The following is a 15,870-nucleotide window of genomic DNA, read 5'->3' as shown; positions in this document are numbered from 1 at the left end:
AACTTTAGCCCTACCAGGCTACTAACGATACGTTAGCAGTGCATGAGTCAACATCTAGCTTACAGCTTAATTTATCAAAGAATGTTAGCTATATGCAGTTATCTTAGCCAGCAGCTAGCTAGCCAGCCAGCTAAAGTTAGTTATTTAGCTATTAGCCGAGCCAACCAGTACGGTTATGGTTGGCAAACTAAAGCTGAACTACTGGAGAACAGCTAGAACACAACTAACACAATACAACCAAAACATAAGCGCAGATTAAAAGCAAAGAGAGAGCAGAGACTTACAGATTGATGGCTGGGACCCATCTGATGGTAAAACGTTTAAAAGAGTGCAGGCTGAGTTAGCAACCAAAGCGAGGGGGAAGCAGGCGCTTCACTGGGCCAGCGGTTTGCTGATGTCAACGTTGTGAACAGAGTGCCCCATGGTGGCGGTCGGGTTATGGTATGGGCAGGCATAAGCTACGGACAACGAACACAATTGCATGTTATCGATGGCAATTTGAATGCACAGAAATACCGTACACGAGATCCTGAGACCCATTGTCGTGCCATTCATCCGCCGCCATCACCTCATGTTTCAGCATGATAACGCATGGCCGCATGTCGCAAGGATCTGTACACAGTTCCCCCTTAGCTGAAAATATCCCAGTTCTTCCATGGACTTCATACTCACCAGACATGTCCTTCATTGAGAAATTGTTGCATGTTGTGTTTATATTTTTGTTCATCGTACATGCTAGCATGGCTAGTGGCTAACCTTAACCAGCTTGAACTAGCTACCGAGCTAGCATACGAACTTGGTAGCAGAGCAGATCCTCCATATGTTGTTGAGAAATAGCACATTGTGGGTAGTTTAGAAGATATTCAGAAATAAGGTCATTAATAAATATGTAATAACCCAAAAACATGAACTGTTTGTACTTATAGGTAACCAGATCGTAACTACAACTAAGTCTTTGATCACACTGTTATTATAATGTTGAGTAAAAACTCATGTTTCCTACCCTTTAAACTAGTTTGGTGCTGATAACAGAATGCTACAGTGTTGTATCATCAGGAGAAAAAAAACATCACAGTTATCCATTCTCTTGATCAGTCATCCCTTGTGTGTTTAAGAGAGCTTCCTTCAAAAAGTGTAGCTCAATTCCAACAATAATCTCTCATAAATACCTTTTTTCTGTCTTTATCGGTTGAGGGAGTCCTCTTTAACGTACAGAGACACACACACATACAGTAGTTGAGCTCCACCCACTGTGATATATGAACTGTAGCAGCTCCTTATTTATTGAGCCCATTCATCAGAGGCAGGATCGGCAAACACACACAGACAACACCAGAAGCCCTGAATGACAGCTAGTGGATTTGTGTCCTAATAACAGCAAAGGAAAATATAGCCAGCCATTTATCAAACTGTCCCGATCTGGAGAGGCCCAGATAATAAGAGGATCAGATTCTCAGGGAGGGAGATGGAGGGAGGGAGGGAGGGAGGGACAGAGGGAGGGAGGGGGAGAGAGAGGGGGAAAGGGAGAGAGGAGTGAGACAGAAAGAGAGAAAAGGAGAAAAAGAGAGGGAAAGAAGGGGAGAGGGAAAGAGAGAGAGAGAGAGAGAGAGAGAGAGAGAGAGAGAGGGAAGGAGGGGAGAGAGAGAGAGAGAGAGAGAAGGACCGGGAGCGAGAGGGGGAGGGAGACATAGATAGATGGAGAGAGGGAGGGAGAGAAGGAGAGGGGGGAGGGGAGACCGAGGTACATGGAGGGAGAGAGGGAGGGATAGGGAGGGAGAGGGGAAGAGAGAGAGATGGAAAGAACAAAATGACAGTGATTGAATGTGTGAGTATGTGGGTGTGGGGGAGAGAGAGAGAGAGAGACTAACCAGGTTTCCATCCAATATTTTTACGCGATTAAAACAGCTAATTTGTCGGTAAAAAATTTAAAAAGTCGACAAAACAAAGGTCAGGGCTCTGTGCAGGCCAGTCAAGTTCTTCCACACCGATCTCGACAAACCATTTCTGTATGGTTGTGGGCATTTTCATGCTGAAACAGGAGAGAAGCTTCCCCAAACTGTTGCCATCATCTAGAATGTCATTGTATGCTGTAGCGTTAAGATTTCCCTTCACTGAAACTAAGGGTCCTAGTCCAAACCATGAAAAACAATCCCAGACCGTTATTCCTTATCCACCTAACTTAACAGTTGGCACTATGCATTGGGGCATCCGCCAAACCAGGATTTGTCCGTCAGACTGCCAGATGGTGAAGCAGGATTCATCACTCCAGAGAATGCATTTCCACTGCTCCAGAGTCCAATGGCGGCGAGCTTTACACCACTCTATGAGCTTGGCATGGCGATCTTAGGCTTGTGCAGCTGCTCGGCCATGGAAACCCATTTCTTGAAGCTCCCAATGAACAGTTATTGTGCTGACGTTGCTTCCAGAGGCAGTTTGGAACTCAGTAGTGACGGTTGCAACTGAAGATAGACCATTTTTACAAGCTACACGCTTCAGCAGTTTCATTCTGTTAGCTTGTGTGGCCTACCACTTCGCGGCTGAGCCGTTGTTGCTCCTAACGATTCCACTTCACAATAACAGCATTTACAGTTGACTGGGATTGCTCTAGCAGAAATTTGACAAACTGCCTTGTTGGAAAAGTGGCATCCTATGACGGTGCCACATTGACATTCACTAAGCTCTTCAGTACGGGCAATTATACTGCCAATGTTTGTGTCTGGAGAATGTATGGCTGTGTGCTAAATTTTTTACGGCTGTCTGCAACGGGTGTGGCTGAAATAGCCGAATGCACTAATTTGAAGGGGTGACCACATACTTTTGAAGTGTATCTGTGACCAACAGATGCATAACTGTATTCCCAGCAGTGGAGACTCCTCAGAGGAGGAAGGAGACGACCATCCTCCTTAGTGAATTTCATAAAAATAGTCAAACATTAAAAAAGTTATTATTTTCTTTAGATAAAACTACACTAAATATAATCACGTCAACAAATAACTGATTAAACCACACTTTTTGCAATGGTCTACAGTAGTCTCAACAGTATTCTGTAGGGTAGCACCAAGGTGTAGCAGGAGGACAGCTAGCTCCCATCCTCCTCTGGATACATTGACTTCCAATACAAAACCTAGGAGGCTCGTGGTTCTCACACCCTTCCACAAACTGACACAGTCATTATGACATCTTCCGGAGGACGTCCTCCAACCTATCAGAGCTCTTGCAGCATGAACTGACATGTTGTCCATCCAAACAAAGGATAAGAGAATGAATCTAGTACTGAATGCATAAGCTACAGCTAGCTAGCACTGCAGTGCATAAAATGAGGTGAGCAGTTGACTCAAAGAGAGAGAAAGACAATAGATGAACAGTTTAGAAAAAAATAATTTCTTTCAAAATTAAGGAGAATCTAGAAAGAGATTGTATTTTTTTCACTTTCAGTTTACTAGCAAATGCAGCAAGCTAGTTTAGCCTACGCAAACACCTTGCTTAAAAAGAGGGATGCTATGTTAGCTAGCTGGCTATGAGTAACCAACACAACACTGGAACTCTTGCAAGTCAGAGTCTCTGCAAAGTCTTGCAACTCTTCTCTTCTCTGTATACATCAATGAGGTCGCTCTTGCTGCTGGTGAGTCCCTGATCCACCTCTACGCAGACGACACCATTCTGTATACTTCCGGCCCTTCTTTGGACACTGTGTTAACAACCCTCCAGGCAAGCTTCAATGCCATACAACTCTCCTTCCGTGGCCTCCAATTGCTCTTAAATACAAGTAAAACTAAATGCATGCTCTTCAACCGATCGCTACCTGCACCTACCCGCCTGTCCAACATCACTACTCTGGACGGCTCTGACTTAGAATACGTGGACAACTACAAATACTTAGGTGTCTGGTTAGACTGTAAACTCTCCTTCCAGACCCATATCAAACATCTCCAATCCAAAGTTAAATCTAGAATTGGCTTCCTATTTCGCAACAAAGCATCCTTCACTCATGCTGCCAAACATACCCTTGTAAAACTGACCATCCTACCAATCCTCGACTTTGGCGATGTCATTTACAAAATAGCCTCCAATACCCTACTCAACAAATTGGATGCAGTCTATCACAGTGCGATCCGTTTTATCACCAAAGCCCCATATACTACCCACCATTGCGACCTGTACGCTCTCGTTGGCTGGCCCTCGCTTCATACTCGTCGCCAAACCCACTGGCTCCATGTCATCTACAAGACCCTGCTAGGTAAAGTCCCCCCTTATCTCAGCTCGCTGGTCACCATAGCATCTCCCACCTGTAGCACACGCTCCAGCAGGTATATCTCTCTAGTCACCCCCAAAACCAATTCTTTCTTTGGCCGCCTCTCCTTCCAGTTCTCTGCTGCCAATGACTGGAACGAACTACAAAAATCTCTGAAACTGGAAACACTTATCTCCCTCACTAGCTTTAAGCACCAACTGTCAGAGCAGCTCACAGATTACTGCACCTGTACATAGCCCACCTATAATTTAGCCCAAACAACTACCTCTTTCCCAACTGTATTTAATTTTAATTTATTTATTTATTTTGCTCCTTTGCACCCCATTATTTTTTATTTCTACTTTGCACATTCTTCCATTGCAAAACTACCATTCCAGTATTTTACTTGCTATATTGTATTTACTTTGCCATCATGGCCTTTTTTGCCTTTACCTCCCTTCTCACCTCATTTGCTCACATTGTATATAGACTTGTTTATACTGCATTATTGACTGTATGTTTGTTTTTACTCCATGTGTAACTCTGTGTCGTTTTATCTGTCGAACTGCTTTGCTTTATCTTGGCCAGGTCGCAATTGTAAATGAGAACTTGTTCTCAACTTGCCTACCTGGTTAAATAAAGGTAAAATAAATAAATAAATAAAAAGTCAAGGTAAGTTTTTGGTTTTTATTAATTTATTGCCACTGGGGCCCACCTGTGTAAGTGACAAACTGCTTAGTGACTGTACACTAACACGTTAGTTCTATTAGCTAATGGTGACAACGATGTAGGCTGTGTGTTGCGGTTTTGTGAAGTTCACAAGCGAAGGGAGAAGAGCGTATAGATGCGAGAAGGCGGCAGGTAGCCTAGTGGTTAGAGCGTTGGGCCAGTAACCGAAAGGTAAGGTAAAGGTAAAGATCTGTCGTTCTGCCCCCGAACAAGGCAGTTAACACACTGTTCCTAGGCCGTCATTGAAAATAAGAATTTGTTCTTAACTGACTTGCCTAGTTAAATAAAGGTTCAAATAACAATAATAAAAAAAATACAATGTGGCTGCTATGAAAGTGAACTGTGTTTACGCATAATCAGGGGTGTATTCAATCTGTCGATTCGGTTGAAAACCGTTTTCTTAAACGGAAGCAAACGTAACAAAACAGGGATTTGCAACTGTTGAACTAATGATTAAATCCTATATCAGCTAGATGCAGGCAAGAGTGTACAAGGTGGTATTGAATATGTCACTGCCCGTCCATGTGTCACAGTCTGTCAACTAAATATTTTCTCTCGACCGGTGTGTACCTACATTGTAAACTTTCATTTATAGGCTAGTTTGTAGCAACCTCATGATGGGAAAATTTGAGTATCATGTAATAGCCTAAAACTATCGATGTTACATAGAGCTGGGTGAATAGAATATGAATGACAGTCATCCAATATGCTGTAATAGAAATAAGGCCATGCTCATTAAAAATAAAATTTGTCCTCCCTCATCTTAAACTGACCGCCACTGATTCCCAGTCATGTGAAATCAATAGATTTCCTTTGGCCGCCTCTCCTTCCAGTTCTCTGCTGCCAATGACTGGAACGAACTGCAAAAAATCTCTTACCTCGCTCACTAGCTTTAATCACCAGCTGTCAGAGCAACTCAGATCACTGCACCTGTACATAGCTCATCTGTAAATAGCCCATCCAATATAACTCTAACCCCATACTGTATTTATTTATCTTGCTCCTTTGCACCCCAGTATCTCTACTTGCACATTCATATTCTGCACATCCTACCATTCCAGTGTTTAATTGCTATATTGTAATTACTTTGCCACCATGGCCTATTTTTATTTAACCAGGTAGGCTAGTTGAGAACAAGTTCTCATTTGCAACTGCGACCTGGCCAAGATAAAGCAATGCAGTTCGACACATACAACAACACAGAGTTACACATGGAATAAACAAACATACAATCAAACATACAGTAGAAAAGTCTATATACAGCATGTGCAAATGAGGTAGGATAAGAGAGGATAAGACCTCCATCTATCTATCTATGTGTCAAACTGCTTTGCTTTATCTTGGCCAATGAACGATGGAGATGAATTGGGTTTTCTGCCCATTTAAGGAACTTCAAAGTCTTGTTCCATTGTGTTTTATGTAATTTATCTTGGTTTGGTAATATAATTTCTTCTTATTTTTGTTAAGTTTAGTCACAACATCTCTCAATTCATAGTACAGTATGTCAACCAATCAGCTGAGCATCCTGACTTAATTGCCACCTCTTATTTGCATAATTTAATTGAAACACACCATTTTGAATTCACCATCAATCCAGAGGGCTCTAAGAGTTCTCACAGTTAATTTCTTAACAATTGGCATTAATACTTGTACAAATATTTCCAGTGCTGCAACTGGATTCACTTCCTCATACACATCAGACCAACATACATTTATTTACATCTTCAACAAAAGAGTCCTGAGAAAACATTTTGTATGATCTCTTTTAAATTATTTTAGGCCTAACCTTTGACACTTTGCCTTTCCTTATCATTGCCACAATGTTATGGTCACGACAGCTTTAGGGAACTGATATTACTTTGGAGTAAAGCTCTACAGCATTATTAAAGATATGATCAATGCAAGAGGATGTCACAGATCCAACACTATTGGTATGCACTCTAGTTGTTTGAGTGATAACCTGGGTCGTATCACAGGCATTAGTCACAGTTAGAAGGTTCCTCTTGAGAGAACAGCTAGTTGCTAACCAGTCAATGTTCAGGTCACTCAGAATATAGACCTCTCTGTTAACATCAGACATACTATCAAGCATTGCACACATATTATCCAAGTACTGACTGATAGCACTTAGGGGCCTATATCAACACCCCAAAATAAGAGGCTTTAGATGAGGCAGGTGCAACCAAAGCATGTCAACAACATTTGACATGAGATCATCTCTAAGCTTTAAGGGAATATGGCTCTGAACATATACCGCAACACCTTCCCCATAGGCATTCCTGTCTTTCCTGTAGATGTTATGACCTTGTATTGCTATATCAAATGAATTATCGGTGTGAGTTTCAGAGATGGCCAGTATATGAATGTTATCCGATGTTATTAAGTTATTGATTTCATAAACCTTATTTCTAAGGCTACATACAGCATATTAATATGGGCTATTCGTAGCCCTTTCCTGGGTAGCTTATCAACATAATATATAAAATAAAATAAACATTCTTTAGCTAACAGTCAGCCAATCAGGCTCTTGTAAGTGTCAGGTTGTGTATATGTGATGTTGGGTTGAAGCTACTGACCCGGAAGCTTGGCTCTCTCAGTCCTCCTCGGCTTTTGGGTCGGAGGGTGGACAATGAGCTTGTCGTAGCTGATGTAAACAATGTTCTCACGCTCTCTGGCAGCTTTCATAGCTGGGATAAGTTATTTCCGCCTCTGGCGCACACCTTCAGAGAAGTCCTCGTTGAGGAAGATGTTGGTTCCATTCAAGTTCTTGGCTCTTTCCAGAACAGTCATCTTGTCCTTGAACCTAAGGGAACTTGACCTCTATCGGCCTGGGTCTGCCACTTGGGCTCGTCACAGGTTTTCCAGACCAATGGGCGTGGCTCCACCTCAATCTTTCTATGATCTATCTGCAGCTTTTCTTTGATATTTTTTTAAAAACTTTCTTCTCAGACTCTGTCCGGGTCTCTTATGGAGACTTCGGAATGCCATCCACAACAACGTTATTCCTCCTGGATTGTCCCTCTAGAAAGTCTGTTTTCAGAGTTAACTGTAATAATGATTTATAGACAGTGCTGAGGTCATCTCTCGTGGACTTACGTGTTTTGTTATCTTGCTGCTTTTTCATGACATCCACCTCTCCCTAGGATAACTGCAAACTATTCTGAAGGCCTTGGACCTCTCTGGTCAGACATCCACCTCTCCCTAGGATAACTGCAAACTATTCTGAAGGCCTTGGACCTCTCTGGTCAGACATCCACCTCTCCCTAGGATAACTGCAAACTATTCTGAAGGCCTTGGACCTCTCTGGTCAGACATCCACCTCTCCCTAGGATAACTGCAAACTATTCTGAAGGCCTTGGACCTCTCTGGTCAGACATCCACCTCTCCCTAGGATAACTGCAAACTATTCTGAAGGCCTTGGACCTCTCTGGTCAGACATCCACCTCTCCCTGTAAGAACTGCAATCTGTTCTGAAGGCCTTTAACTACTCTGGCCAGACATCAGTCTCTCCCTGGGAGAACTGCAAACTGTTCTGAAGGCCTTGGATCTCTCTGATCAGACATCCACCTCTCCCTGGGAGAACTGCAAACTGTTCTGAATGTCCTAGACCACTCTGGTCAAAGGACCACCTACCCCTTGTAGAACTGCAAACTGTTCTTAAGGCCTTGAACCTCTCTGGTCAACCTCTCGTACATTCTTTTCTCAGTTGAGTCCACCAGTATTTGGACAAATCGCTTGAATCTATGTTGCTGTTGCTGTAACAAATGCTTGTAGACATCTTGTTGTTGATTTTAACTTTGGGCGGCATGATGGTAGCAACCTAGGCTAATGCAGGTACTCCAAGCAATTCCAGCCGGGCAGCTCACAGGGCTGATGGAAACCACAATAAACAGCAGGGATTTAAACAGCTACAAGCCCAGGACAATCTGTGGTCCCAGCCACAAGGGCTAACCCCGTCACGGGCTGTGTTCAAACTATCCCAGACAGACAGTAGCAGTACCAGCAACATTTGAACACTATATACCGCAACACCATCAGTATAGTTGAAAATGCAATGGAAACCCATTTAACTTGTATTTTTTTGTTCGGCACACTGGAATTTGACCGTATAGTTATTTTAATGTGCACTACATCATCACACACAGCTTTTTATCCACAACGAGTCAATTTGATGGAAACGCATCTCTGGTGGGAAAATGCACTTACTTTATTTATGCAGATTTTAGAATATTTGCATGAAAATCTGTTGCCAATTGGATGGAGACCTAGATAGTGATGGAAACCTAGCTACTGATATGGAGAAATGAAAAAACAACACCCTCATTAAGGAAGCTTGATAAGGGGGAGGACCGCCCTATTTTATCCAGTAGTTTTGGCATATCGTGTTTGATACCACAGCTTTTCTCTACTGCAGCGTTTGTTTGTCTGAGTCTGACATGTTTGTACTTATACTCAAGGATCCCAACTAAGATGCAGGGATACGAACTGCCCGCTTCGCATCTTAAAACAAATCTACCGTCAAACAGTATTTCAAGGGCACTCTTGATAAAGCTTCCTCACTTTCCACCTGTCTTGAGTTTATCTAACAGAGAGAAAAGTGAGTGCCATGGCACAACGCATCAGCCAGCAAACTCAATAAAAAACAGCTGGGGAGCAGAGGAGGTGGGTCATGCGTTGTCGTGACTTTCGTTTTGGTAGCCATGGCAACCAGGTTAACCTATTTGTCATGGTGGAAATAAGCAAACGGAAGGGGGAATGATTACCCACACGGCTCTGGAAGGGGGAGTGATTACCCACACGGCTCTGGAAGGGGGAGTGATTACCCACACGGCTCTGGAAGGGGGAGTGATTACCCACACGGCTCTGGAAGGGGGAGTGATTACCCACACGGCTCTGGAAGGGGGAGTGATTACCCACACGGCTCTGGAAGGGGGAGTGATTACCCACACGGCTCTGGAAGGGGGAGTGATTACCCACACGGCTCTGGAAGGGGGAGTGATTACCCACACGGCTCTGGAAGGGGGAGTGATTACCCACACGGCTCTGGAAGGGGGAGTGATTACCCACACGGCTCTGGAAGGGGGAGTGATTACCCACACGGCTCTGGAAGGGGGAATGATTACCCACACGGCTCTGGAAGGGGGAGTGATTACCCACACGGCTCTGGAAGGGGGAGTGATTACCCACACGGCTCTGGAAGGGGGAGTGATTACCCACACGGCTCTGGAAGGGGGAGTGATTACCCACATGGCTATGTAGAACTACATTATTATTATTTGGCAGGTCAGGAGTTCCCATCAACTCGTACAGAAATGTCAAATCTGTGATGTCATGACTGTGTAGCATACTGTGATGTCATGACTGTGTAGCATTCTGTGTAGCATAATGTGATGTCATGACTGTGTAATATACTGTGTAGCATCCTGTGATGTCATGACTGTGATGTCATGACTGTGTACAATCCTGTGATGTCATGACTGTGTAGCATAATGTGATGTCATAACTGTGTAGCATGACATCATCCCAGAACAGCTATGACAGCTAATAACATATCTTTGCTTCTGTCATTTCCCAAAAAAAATACAGCACACTTATTGAAAACGATTCCCATAACTTGATCCCCCCCTAATATCAACAAGGAACAAAGTAGATTAGGGTGACAGATTTATCGACTTCCCAGAGCCGAATAGATTAGTCTGTTTGCACGCAATCTGTTCAAACAGTACAACTTTCCCCCACATACGGAACAGAGCAGAGCCCAGAAATTATACCCTACTGTAGCTATAGTCAAATCATTATACAGTTTATGTAAAAATACTTAGAATATTGCATATAGCACCTCTTTGTATTGGCAAGGTCATATCTGAGCCACTGGCATTGTCTCTGTATTCAGTAATATATTCCAGTTGCCTGGGCTGTTGTTTCAATGGCTAGTGATGTTAGCATCACATAGAGAGGTGTGAGGGGTAGTTGTTGGGAAAAACAGCTTGCACAACAACTAGGCTTCAATTTTCCTTATTTTTTTCTGTCAGTTTCTCCTTAGAAATTTGTGATAAAACAACAAATTAAGACAACCAGACTTCATTTTAAGTATCTACGAGTCTTAGAAAAACTCTATATAAATCCCAAAGTACATTACTTCCGTTAGGGCCTCTAGGATCTCAAATGGCTTTCCAGTATATCCAAGACGTCTTAGATGTATCCTGGCTATGTTTCTAACCCAAGTATCCACTCATCAGGAATGCTGAATGTACTAGTACACAGTATCAACTCATGTTTCAAAGCTGGCTTGGCTAATAGCTGCTCTGCTCTCTCTCACGTGCTCTTCAACCGGGGCTCGTAGCGTGACCTTGTGACCTTGTGTACAGCATGTCGTTATTATGGGCCTGCTCTTGGGCAGGAAACGATGCATTCTGCTGGACAGGAAGAAAGAAAGGAGCCATGTTGTCGCTAATGGAGACTGGAATTTCCCAGGACGGTGCCGAAGCAATCTGGCATCTTAAATACCCGACAAGCTGGCGATTGGCCACAACACAGCGCTCTGCGCTCGTTCAGTCACAACTCATTTAATAAGAGTATCAAGGCAAGGCAAGCCGGTTGCCCCCCCCCCCCCCCCTGCCAAGGAACTGGTAAAGCCGACACATGAGCCCCTTAATGATAATGGGACTGTCTGCCAGTCAACCGATGCCAATTTACAGCACGTTGCTCTGTGGTTTGATTGTCTGCTCTGCTCGTTTGGTCCCATGATAGATCGTTAGCTCTGATGACGCTCGACAGCTGAACAAAGAGCCTGATCTGACAATTTCAATAACAACATCATAACACATTATCAATATAGCCAAACAAAATATAGCTTTATCAATTGTTATAACCCTGTCATTTTAGCCTGGCGTAATTATTGGAGATATCACTTGACAAAATACTGTCACTTCCGATCCTCACACTTGTCTATATGACTACTGGCGTACTTTGCCCTGACTGAAGCCTACATTTTATCTAAACTGTTCAAAGATTCTCCTCTATTGTTTTGAAATTAGCACATTTGAATTCATGGTCTGAAAAACAAATTGTTCAGAACCCCTGAATGTTAAACAGAATTTCTGCTGGGCTCACGGTGCCCTGAGGGATTTCCTGTAGTAGTCCTTGCTTTGGTAGATGAAGGACAAGCACCTCTGTGTGACTCCACAGCATTACACTTTCTTGCTTGCTTTGCTTGTCTGGATATGCTGATTCGTGAATATGCAATGTGTTCTGTATCCTGTTGTAGCCCCCCCCATCGTGAAATGAAATCTCAGCAGGGAATGCCAGGAAAAAAGAACCCAGCATCATGAGACGTTCTCCGCCTCCGATCAACACATGCGCATAGGAACGCTTCCCAAATGGTACCCTATTCCCTGTTTACTGCACTATATAAGGGAATAGGGTGCCATTTGGGACGCAATTATCAAATAGCAGCCCAGGTGTGAGATCAAAGCAAATCGCTTGGGCGCCCTCCCCTCTCCTCTTCCCCCCTCCATCTCCTCATCTCCCCTCCCCTCTTCACTTCTCCCCTCCCATCTTCTCATCTCCCCTCCCCTCTTCTCGCCCCCTCTCTTCTAATCTCATCTCCCTTCCCCTCTTCTCCCCTCCCATCTTCTCATCTCCCCTCCCCTCTTCTCATCTTCCCTCCCCTCTTTTCATCTCCCCTCCCCTCTTCTCCCCTCCCCTCCCATCTTCTCATCTCCTCTCCCATCTCCTCTTCTCATCTCCCCTACCATCTTCTTATCTCCCCTGCCTCCCTCACTCCATTTTCTCATCTCCCCTCTCCTCATCATCTCCCCTCATTTCCCCTCCCCTCTCCTCATCTCCGCTCCCCCCCTCATCTTCCCCTTCATCCACCTACTCTACAGACAGGTTATGACACGTATTGGCTTCTTTACTCCAGCCGTTCCTCACCTTTCTCTCTCAGAAAGGTTAACAAAGACATGTGTGAACGCGCAAACCAAACACCGTGATCAAAATGGCCACATCGAACACAATCTAGATTTATGCAAATCTGCTGTGTTTAAATATTCCCCTGTGTTGTTGCCTTAGGAGCCGGGAGAGAGGAGATAGAACAATGGATTCAAAGGGAGTGAGCGAGCCACCGCTTCTAATAGCCTTGAACAAGGTGTGAGATGAGCTTAGCATTTCCATGGCAACGGGGGGCTTGGATGAGCCAATCCCCTGTCGTTGTCGGGTATAGTGCGCTCATAGCTACCTTCAACATTCTCACACCTACTGGCACACAAAGACACAGTGGTTAGGGAGAGAACAGGAGAACTCTGACTCATCTCATAGATCTACAGGACAGCAGAGAGCTAATGCTTTTGGAATGATAATGCCCTGGAACCAGACTTATTATACAGCACGGTCTCTGAGAGCTTAACAATTTTTTGCTTTCCCCGACTGATTCTTTTGCATAGCCACCCCCCTCACATTGTCACACGGGTCTCTTCGCAGTAACAATTCCTCATGTCATTGCATTGGTATCCTTTCCCTCATCGTCATCACTCTACCACAGACGGATTAGGACTTCCAGAGACATATTAGGACCGAATTAAGTCTTTCTTTCATTACAAACAGAAATTGAAAGGATCACTGCCACTACCTCACTTTAAAACCAAGGTGCATGAATTGATGAGCAAACCGAGGTAGAGAGGAGATTCATTAACACTTGGAGGACAAATGGAATAAAATGGAAAAAAATCTTCTTTATTGCAAAAAAACGTAGAACCAAGGCGTTTCGGCTTTTGGCCTTCTTCAGGGTTTTTACAGAAATAAGAAGGAATGAAGCTTTGAAACATTTCAAAATGGTCTCAGGGAACAATCACAAAGAATATGCAAATAAAAACATGTGATTGGTTGAAAGTTGCACTGACCAATGGAATATGAAAACACAAAAATAATAGGAAATTATATCATTTTGGTGTTGGTTCTACTTTTTGCAGTACAAACAGAGAGAATATACAGCATAAATAGTTGTTGTGCTGTAGAAAACCATACTATTGCTGTAGAAAACCATACTATTGCTGTAGAAAACCATAGTATTGCTGTAGAAAACCATACTATTGCTGTAGAAAACCATACTATTGCTGTAGAAAACCATACTATTGCTGTAGAAAACCATATTATTGCTGTAGAAAACGGCGGTGTTGCTGTAGAAAACCATACTATTGCTGTAGAAAACCATATTATTGCTGTAGAAAACCATACTATTGCTGTAGAAAACCATACTATTGCTGTAGAAAACGGCGGTGTTGCTGTAGAAAACCATACTATTGCTGTAGAAAACCATACTATTGCTGTAGAAAACCATACTATTGCTGTAGAAAACCATACTATTTCTGTAGAAAATGGCGGTGTTGCTGTAGAAAACCATACTATTGCTGTAGAAAAAAGCGGTGTTGCTGTAGAAAACTATGGTATTGCTGTAGAAAACTATGGTATTGCTGTAGAAAACAGCGGTATTGCTGTAGAAAGCTGCGGTATTGCTGTAGAAAACGGCGGTATTGCTGTAGAAAACTATGGTGTTGCTGTAGAAAACGGCGGTGTTGCTGTAGAAAACCGTACTATTGCTGTAGAAAACGGCGGTATTGCTGTAGAAAACTATGGTATTGCTGTAGAAAACTATGGTATTGCTGTAGAAAACAGTGGTATTGCTGTAGAAAACCGTGGTATTGCTGTAGAAAACAGCGGTATTGCTGTAGAAAACAGCGGTATTGCTGTAGAAAACTATGGTATTGCTGTAGAAAGCGGCGGTATTGCTGTAGAAAACTATGGTATTGCTGTAGAAAACTATGGTATTGCTGTAGAAAGCGGCGGTATTGCTGTAGAAAACTATGGTATTGCTGTAGAAAACAGTGGTATTGCTGTAGAAAACCGTGGTATTGCTGTAGAAAACAGCGGTATTGCTGTAGAAAACAGCGGTATTGCTGTAGAAAACTATGGTATTGCTGTAGATAACAGTGGTATTGCTGTAGAAAACTATGGTATTGCTGTAGAAAACTATGGTATTGCTGTAGAAAGCGGCGGTATTGCTGTAGAAAACTATGGTATTGCTGTAGAAAACTATGGTATTGCTGTAGAAAGCTATGGTATTGCTGTAGAAAGTTATGGTATTGCTGTAGAAAACTATGGTATTGCTGTAGAAAACTATGGTATTGCTGTAGAAAGCGGCGGTATTGCTGTAGAAAACTATGGTATTGCTGTAGAAAACAGTGGTATTGCTGTAGAAAACAGCGGTATTGCTGTAGAAAACAGTGGTATTGCTGTAGAAAACAGCGGTATTGCTGTAGAAAACAGCGGTATTGCTGTAGAAAACAGTGGTATTGCTGTAGAAAACGATGGTATTGCTGTAGAAAACTATGGTATTGCTGTAGAAAACTATGGTATTGCTGTAGAAAACAGGGGTATTGCTGTAGAAAACTATGGTATTGCTGTAGAAAACTATGGTATTGCTGTAGAAAGCTATGGTATTGCTGTAGAAAACGATGGTATTGCTGTAGAAAACAGCGGTATTGCTGTAGAAAACAGCGGTATTGCTGTAGAAAACAGTGGTATTGCTGTAGAAAACTATGGTATTGCTGTAGAAAACTATGGTTTTGCTGTAGAAAACTATGGTATTGCTGTAGAAAGCTATGGTATTGCTGTAGAAAACTATGATATTGCTGTAGAAAACTATGGTATTGCTGTAGAAAGCTGTGGTATTGCTGTAGAAAGCTATGGTATTGCTGTAGAAACCGTCCTAGAAGAGAGTGCTTTGCTGTGTTATGTGTCAGCTCTAAGAGAGGTCATCGAGAAAATACTGGCCCAAATGGAACACTATTCCCTTTATATTGCACCACTTGTCACTACAGCCCTGGTCAAAAGTAGAGCACTATAATGGGAAT

At 43.0% G+C, this 15,870-nt stretch overlaps 1 protein-coding gene across 4 annotated transcripts in view; it reads right to left on the bottom strand.

Annotated features, from left to right (window-relative positions):
* The window catches only part of pam (peptidylglycine alpha-amidating monooxygenase), a 141,085-nt gene that overhangs the window by 49,651 nt on the left and 75,564 nt on the right, over positions 1 to 15,870 (bottom strand). The gene's annotated exons all lie outside the window — the stretch shown is intronic.

Source organism: Oncorhynchus kisutch, linkage group LG23, assembly GCF_002021735.2.
Source record: "Oncorhynchus kisutch isolate 150728-3 linkage group LG23, Okis_V2, whole genome shotgun sequence".
In the NCBI taxonomy this organism is placed as follows: domain Eukaryota; kingdom Metazoa; phylum Chordata; class Actinopteri; order Salmoniformes; family Salmonidae; genus Oncorhynchus; species Oncorhynchus kisutch.
Note: the sequence above shows the minus strand (reverse complement) of the source record. Positions and strands in the feature narration are given on the sequence as shown.